Genomic DNA, 7500 nt, shown 5'->3' with positions numbered 1-7500 from the left:
CTCAGGAGCTCAGGAGCTCAGGAGCTCAGGAGCTCAGGAGCTCAGGAGCTCAGGAGCTCAGGAGCTCAGGAGCTCAGGAGCTCAGGAGCTCAGGAGCTCAGGAGCTCAGGAGCTCAGGAGCTCAGGAGCTCAGGAGCTCAGGAGCTCAGGAGCTCAGGAGCTCAGGAGCTCAGGAGCTCAGGAGCTCAGGAGCTCAGGAGCTCAGGAGCTCAGGAGCTCAGGAGCTCAGGAGCTCAGGAGCTCAGGAGCTCAGGAGCTCAGGAGCTCAGGAGCTCAGGAGCTCAGGAGCTCAGGAGCTCAGGAGCTCAGGAGCTCAGGAGCTCAGGAGCTCAGGAGCTCAGGAGCTCAGGAGCTCAGGAGCTCAGGAGCTCAGGAGCTCAGGAGCTCAGGAGCTCAGGAGCTCAGGAGCTCAGGAGCTCAGGAGCTCAGGAGCTCAGGAGCTCAGGAGCTCAGGAGCTCAGGAGCTCAGGAGCTCAGGAGCTCAGGAGCTCAGGAGCTCAGGAGCTCAGGAGCTCAGGAGCTCAGGAGCTCAGGAGCTCAGGAGCTCAGGAGCTCAGGAGCTCAGGAGCTCAGGAGCTCAGGAGCTCAGGAGCTCAGGAGCTCAGGAGCTCAGGAGCTCAGGAGCTCAGGAGCTCAGGAGCTCAGGAGCTCAGGAGCTCAGGAGCTCAGGAGCTCAGGAGCTCAGGAGCTCAGGAGCTCAGGAGCTCAGGAGCTCAGGAGCTCAGGAGCTCAGGAGCTCAGGAGCTCAGGAGCTCAGGAGCTCAGGAGCTCAGGAGCTCAGGAGCTCAGGAGCTCAGGAGCTCAGGAGCTCAGGAGCTCAGGAGCTCAGGAGCTCAGGAGCTCAGGAGCTCAGGAGCTCAGGAGCTCAGGAGCTCAGGAGCTCAGGAGCTCAGGAGCTCAGGAGCTCAGGAGCTCAGGAGCTCAGGAGCTCAGGAGCTCAGGAGCTCAGGAGCTCAGGAGCTCAGGAGCTCAGGAGCTCAGGAGCTCAGGAGCTCAGGAGCTCAGGAGCTCAGGAGCTCAGGAGCTCAGGAGCTCAGGAGCTCAGGAGCTCAGGAGCTCAGGAGCTCAGGAGCTCAGGAGCTCAGGAGCTCAGGAGCTCAGGAGCTCAGGAGCTCAGGAGCTCAGGAGCTCAGGAGCTCAGGAGCTCAGGAGCTCAGGAGCTCAGGAGCTCAGGAGCTCAGGAGCTCAGGAGCTCAGGAGCTCAGGAGCTCAGGAGCTCAGGAGCTCAGGAGCTCAGGAGCTCAGGAGCTCAGGAGCTCAGGAGCTCAGGAGCTCAGGAGCTCAGGAGCTCAGGAGCTCAGGAGCTCAGGAGCTCAGGAGCTCAGGAGCTCAGGAGCTCAGGAGCTCAGGAGCTCAGGAGCTCAGGAGCTCAGGAGCTCAGGAGCTCAGGAGCTCAGGAGCTCAGGAGCTCAGGAGCTCAGGAGCTCAGGAGCTCAGGAGCTCAGGAGCTCAGGAGCTCAGGAGCTCAGGAGCTCAGGAGCTCAGGAGCTCAGGAGCTCAGGAGCTCAGGAGCTCAGGAGCTCAGGAGCTCAGGAGCTCAGGAGCTCAGGAGCTCAGGAGCTCAGGAGCTCAGGAGCTCAGGAGCTCAGGAGCTCAGGAGCTCAGGAGCTCAGGAGCTCAGGAGCTCAGGAGCTCAGGAGCTCAGGAGCTCAGGAGCTCAGGAGCTCAGGAGCTCAGGAGCTCAGGAGCTCAGGAGCTCAGGAGCTCAGGAGCTCAGGAGCTCAGGAGCTCAGGAGATTTCAGGACAGCAGGGATACACAGTGAGACCATGTGCGTAACAAACCAACAGAAACCAAAACAACAAAGCAACCTTAAAAAACCCATCCCAAACCAAACCAAACCACACCAACAAACAGAAATAGACTTTACAACTTTTTTAAAAAAGATGTATTTCTTATATATAAGTACACTGTAGCTGTCTTCAGACACACCAGAAGAGGGCATCAGATCTCACTACAGATGGCTGTGAGACACCATGTCGTTGCTGGGATTTGAACTCAGAACCTCTGGAAGAGCAGTCAGTGCTCTTAACCACTAAGCCATCCTTCCAGCCCGACTTTACAACTTTTATTTTGCCTTTTTTTTTCCTTCCCCAGAGCTAAGGATCGAACCCAGGGCCTTGTGCTTGCTAGGCATGTGCCCTACGACTGAGTTAAATCCCCAACCCTAAAAATAGACTTTAAAAATGTCAGAGGAACCCCTCCTCTAGGATGTGCCTGAGCTGAAGCACATAGGCGGGAGACTCTGCAGAATCCGCGGCCCTGAGCATCTGAGCGTGCTTCAAGTCTCCGATTAAATTTTAAAAATGGCCTCCAATAAAACTACATTGCAAAAATTGGGAAAAAAAAAAAACAGAATGGAAAGAGTAAAAGAGTTGAAGATGCTGAGCCTGAAGAATTTGTGGTAGAAAAAGTACTGAACCATTGTGTAGTGAACTATTTCGTGAAGTGGAAGGGGTTTACAGATGCCGATAATACTTGGGTACCAGGAGAAAATTTAGATTGTCCAGAATTAATTGAAGCACTTCTTCATTCTCGAAAAGCTGGTAAAGAAAACGATTGTCCAAAAAGGAAATGTTTATCTGATAGTGAATCCGATGAGAGCAAATCGAAGAAGAGAGATGCTGCTGACAAGCAAAGGAGGCGAATATGAAGTGGCCTCAGATTGTCATCGCCTTCTATGAGGAGTGGCTGATTTGGCATTCTTGTACCGAAATGAAGTACAATAATTGTTTGCATATATAAATACACAATATTATATATATATGTATATAAAATATACATATATATATATATATGAATGATCTGGATCTTGGGTTTTGAATTACTAGTGTGGATCAAAGAGCATCCTGATGAAAATCAAGTCTGATATGCTAGTTTTGAAAGCATTGGCAGTAGTTGGGAGATTTTTGGTTTTCGTTCTGCGTCAAAAGGCACTGACTCCTTTGAGCGAGTGAGAGCTCTCTGTAGTTGCTTCCTGTAACAGTAGAGTACTTGACACCATGTTGTATTTCCTCGGCTTGAAGAACAGCTTTTCTTAAACACTGGGGAGATTTTACAGTCATGACTCAAGTCAGAACTTATTTTTAACTGGGACACAGAAGGACCATTCTGGTTTGTGTGTGTGTGTGTGTGTGTGTGTGTGTGTGTGTGTGTGTGTGTGCGCGCGCGCGTTTGTTTGTATGCAGTGTATGCATAAAACACTTACATAACCTGTCTGTTTTAGCTTGCTTTTAATACTCAAAAGAGCTGAACGTGAAAACACAGGTTGATGAGAGGCCATCAGCCTGACCATTTTCCTGATACCATAACCTTTCGGATTAAGCAGAGTCTGTAATGTATTGGATAGTTTAAAAGCAAGCCCATCAGAATTGATGTATTATCAAATAAATACAGTAGTTTATTTTTATACCAACTCCACCTTCAGAAAACGGAATTAAACGAAGTAGTAGCTTGATTTAACAACAAGAGTTGGCCTAGTGTGGTGGTGTGCACCTTTAATGCCAGAACTCTAGAGGCAGGTGGAGCTGTGATTTAAGAGGCCAGCTGATCTACAGAGGCAGGTCCGTGTCAGCTGTTCTGTGTAAAGGTTCCTCTGGTTGAAACATTCCTTTGTAGGAAGTTAAAATCTGTACTAAAAGGTTATGATTCATGGAATCTGTTTGATGTGGAAGTAGAATCATGGTTAGAGCTGATGTTGGCCATTAAGTCCTGCTGTGGTTTAGTCCCTGGAAGCTCTGGTTGGTTGGTGTTGTTGTTCATATGGGGTCTCAAGTCCCTTCAAGCTCTTTTAGTCCTTTCTCTGATTTCTTCAACTGGGGTCCTGCGCTCAGTTCACTGGTTTGTTGCTCGCATTCACCTATGTATCTGCCGTATTCTGGCTGTGTCATGAATAGTTTTATATTCCTTAAAAAAATGTCAGAAGAGCCTACAGCCATACCACCCGGAACGTGCCCGATCTCGTCTGATCTCGGAAGCTAAGCAGGGTCGGGCATGCTTAGTACGTGGATGGGAGACCACCTGGGATACCGGGTGCTGTAGGCTTTTGGGGGTTGGGGATTTAACTCAGTGGTAGAGCTCTTGCCAGGCAATCAAAATCAGGAGCTCAGGAGCTCAGGAGCTCAGGAGCTCAGGAGCTCAGGAGCTCAGGAGCTCAGGAGCTCAGGAGCTCAGGAGCTCAGGAGCTCAGGAGCTCAGGAGCTCAGGAGCTCAGGAGCTCAGGAGCTCAGGAGCTCAGGAGCTCAGGAGCTCAGGAGCTCAGGAGCTCAGGAGCTCAGGAGCTCAGGAGCTCAGGAGCTCAGGAGCTCAGGAGCTCAGGAGCTCAGGAGCTCAGGAGCTCAGGAGCTCAGGAGCTCAGGAGCTCAGGAGCTCAGGAGCTCAGGAGCTCAGGAGCTCAGGAGCTCAGGAGCTCAGGAGCTCAGGAGCTCAGGAGCTCAGGAGCTCAGGAGCTCAGGAGCTCAGGAGCTCAGGAGCTCAGGAGCTCAGGAGCTCAGGAGCTCAGGAGCTCAGGAGCTCAGGAGCTCAGGAGCTCAGGAGCTCAGGAGCTCAGGAGCTCAGGAGCTCAGGAGCTCAGGAGCTCAGGAGCTCAGGAGCTCAGGAGCTCAGGAGCTCAGGAGCTCAGGAGCTCAGGAGCTCAGGAGCTCAGGAGCTCAGGAGCTCAGGAGCTCAGGAGCTCAGGAGCTCAGGAGCTCAGGAGCTCAGGAGCTCAGGAGCTCAGGAGCTCAGGAGCTCAGGAGCTCAGGAGCTCAGGAGCTCAGGAGCTCAGGAGCTCAGGAGCTCAGGAGCTCAGGAGCTCAGGAGCTCAGGAGCTCAGGAGCTCAGGAGCTCAGGAGCTCAGGAGCTCAGGAGCTCAGGAGCTCAGGAGCTCAGGAGCTCAGGAGCTCAGGAGCTCAGGAGCTCAGGAGCTCAGGAGCTCAGGAGCTCAGGAGCTCAGGAGCTCAGGAGCTCAGGAGCTCAGGAGCTCAGGAGCTCAGGAGCTCAGGAGCTCAGGAGCTCAGGAGCTCAGGAGCTCAGGAGCTCAGGAGCTCAGGAGCTCAGGAGCTCAGGAGCTCAGGAGCTCAGGAGCTCAGGAGCTCAGGAGCTCAGGAGCTCAGGAGCTCAGGAGCTCAGGAGCTCAGGAGCTCAGGAGCTCAGGAGCTCAGGAGCTCAGGAGCTCAGGAGCTCAGGAGCTCAGGAGCTCAGGAGCTCAGGAGCTCAGGAGCTCAGGAGCTCAGGAGCTCAGGAGCTCAGGAGCTCAGGAGCTCAGGAGCTCAGGAGCTCAGGAGCTCAGGAGCTCAGGAGCTCAGGAGCTCAGGAGCTCAGGAGCTCAGGAGCTCAGGAGCTCAGGAGCTCAGGAGCTCAGGAGCTCAGGAGCTCAGGAGCTCAGGAGCTCAGGAGCTCAGGAGCTCAGGAGCTCAGGAGCTCAGGAGCTCAGGAGCTCAGGAGCTCAGGAGCTCAGGAGCTCAGGAGCTCAGGAGCTCAGGAGCTCAGGAGCTCAGGAGCTCAGGAGCTCAGGAGCTCAGGAGCTCAGGAGCTCAGGAGCTCAGGAGCTCAGGAGCTCAGGAGCTCAGGAGCTCAGGAGCTCAGGAGCTCAGGAGCTCAGGAGCTCAGGAGCTCAGGAGCTCAGGAGCTCAGGAGCTCAGGAGCTCAGGAGCTCAGGAGCTCAGGAGCTCAGGAGCTCAGGAGCTCAGGAGCTCAGGAGCTCAGGAGCTCAGGAGCTCAGGAGCTCAGGAGCTCAGGAGCTCAGGAGCTCAGGAGCTCAGGAGCTCAGGAGCTCAGGAGCTCAGGAGCTCAGGAGCTCAGGAGCTCAGGAGCTCAGGAGCTCAGGAGCTCAGGAGCTCAGGAGCTCAGGAGCTCAGGAGCTCAGGAGCTCAGGAGCTCAGGAGCTCAGGAGCTCAGGAGCTCAGGAGCTCAGGAGCTCAGGAGCTCAGGAGCTCAGGAGCTCAGGAGCTCAGGAGCTCAGGAGCTCAGGAGCTCAGGAGCTCAGGAGCTCAGGAGCTCAGGAGCTCAGGAGCTCAGGAGCTCAGGAGCTCAGGAGCTCAGGAGCTCAGGAGCTCAGGAGCTCAGGAGCTCAGGAGCTCAGGAGCTCAGGAGCTCAGGAGCTCAGGAGCTCAGGAGCTCAGGAGCTCAGGAGCTCAGGAGCTCAGGAGCTCAGGAGCTCAGGAGCTCAGGAGCTCAGGAGCTCAGGAGCTCAGGAGCTCAGGAGCTCAGGAGCTCAGGAGCTCAGGAGCTCAGGAGCTCAGGAGCTCAGGAGCTCAGGAGATTTCAGGACAGCAGGGATACACAGTGAGACCATGTGCGTAACAAACCAACAGAAACCAAAACAACAAAGCAACCTTAAAAAACCCATCCCAAACCAAACCAAACCACACCAACAAACAGAAATAGACTTTACAACTTTTTTAAAAAAGATGTATTTCTTATATATAAGTACACTGTAGCTGTCTTCAGACACACCAGAAGAGGGCATCAGATCTCACTACAGATGGCTGTGAGACACCATGTCGTTGCTGGGATTTGAACTCAGAACCTCTGGAAGAGCAGTCAGTGCTCTTAACCACTAAGCCATCCTTCCAGCCCGACTTTACAACTTTTATTTTGCCTTTTTTTTTCCTTCCCCAGAGCTAAGGATCGAACCCAGGGCCTTGTGCTTGCTAGGCATGTGCCCTACGACTGAGTTAAATCCCCAACCCTAAAAATAGACTTTAAAAATGTCAGAGGAACCCCTCCTCTAGGATGTGCCTGAGCTGAAGCACATAGGCGGGAGACTCTGCAGAATCCGCGGCCCTGAGCATCTGAGCGTGCTTCAAGTCTCCGATTAAATTTTAAAAATGGCCTCCAATAAAACTACATTGCAAAAATTGGGAAAAAAAAAAAACAGAATGGAAAGAGTAAAAGAGTTGAAGATGCTGAGCCTGAAGAATTTGTGGTAGAAAAAGTACTGAACCATTGTGTAGTGAACTATTTCGTGAAGTGGAAGGGGTTTACAGATGCCGATAATACTTGGGTACCAGGAGAAAATTTAGATTGTCCAGAATTAATTGAAGCACTTCTTCATTCTCGAAAAGCTGGTAAAGAAAACGATTGTCCAAAAAGGAAATGTTTATCTGATAGTGAATCCGATGAGAGCAAATCGAAGAAGAGAGATGCTGCTGACAAGCAAAGGAGGCGAATATGAAGTGGCCTCAGATTGTCATCGCCTTCTATGAGGAGTGGCTGATTTGGCATTCTTGTACCGAAATGAAGTACAATAATTGTTTGCATATATAAATACACAATATTATATATATATGTATATAAAATATACATATATATATATATATGAATGATCTGGATCTTGGGTTTTGAATTACTAGTGTGGATCAAAGAGCATCCTGATGAAAATCAAGTCTGATATGCTAGTTTTGAAAGCATTGGCAGTAGTTGGGAGATTTTTGGTTTTCGTTCTGCGTCAAAAGGCACTGACTCCTTTGAGCGAGTGAGAGCTCTCTGTAGTTGCTTCCTGTAACAGTAGAGTACTTGA

General features: G+C 52.1%; 1 pseudogene; it reads left to right on the top strand.

Moving 5' to 3' along the window:
* Positions 1-3925: 3925 nt before the first annotated feature.
* Positions 3926-4043, top strand: LOC148002017 (5S ribosomal RNA; annotated as a pseudogene).
* The last annotated feature ends 3457 nt before the right edge of the window (positions 4044-7500 follow it).

This window comes from Rattus norvegicus, chromosome 12 (genome assembly GCF_021556685.1).
Source record: "Rattus norvegicus strain SHRSP/BbbUtx chromosome 12, alternate assembly SHRSP_T2T, whole genome shotgun sequence".
Taxonomy (NCBI): Eukaryota; Metazoa; Chordata; class Mammalia; order Rodentia; family Muridae; genus Rattus; species Rattus norvegicus.
This window is presented reverse-complemented; position numbering and strand designations above follow the sequence as displayed.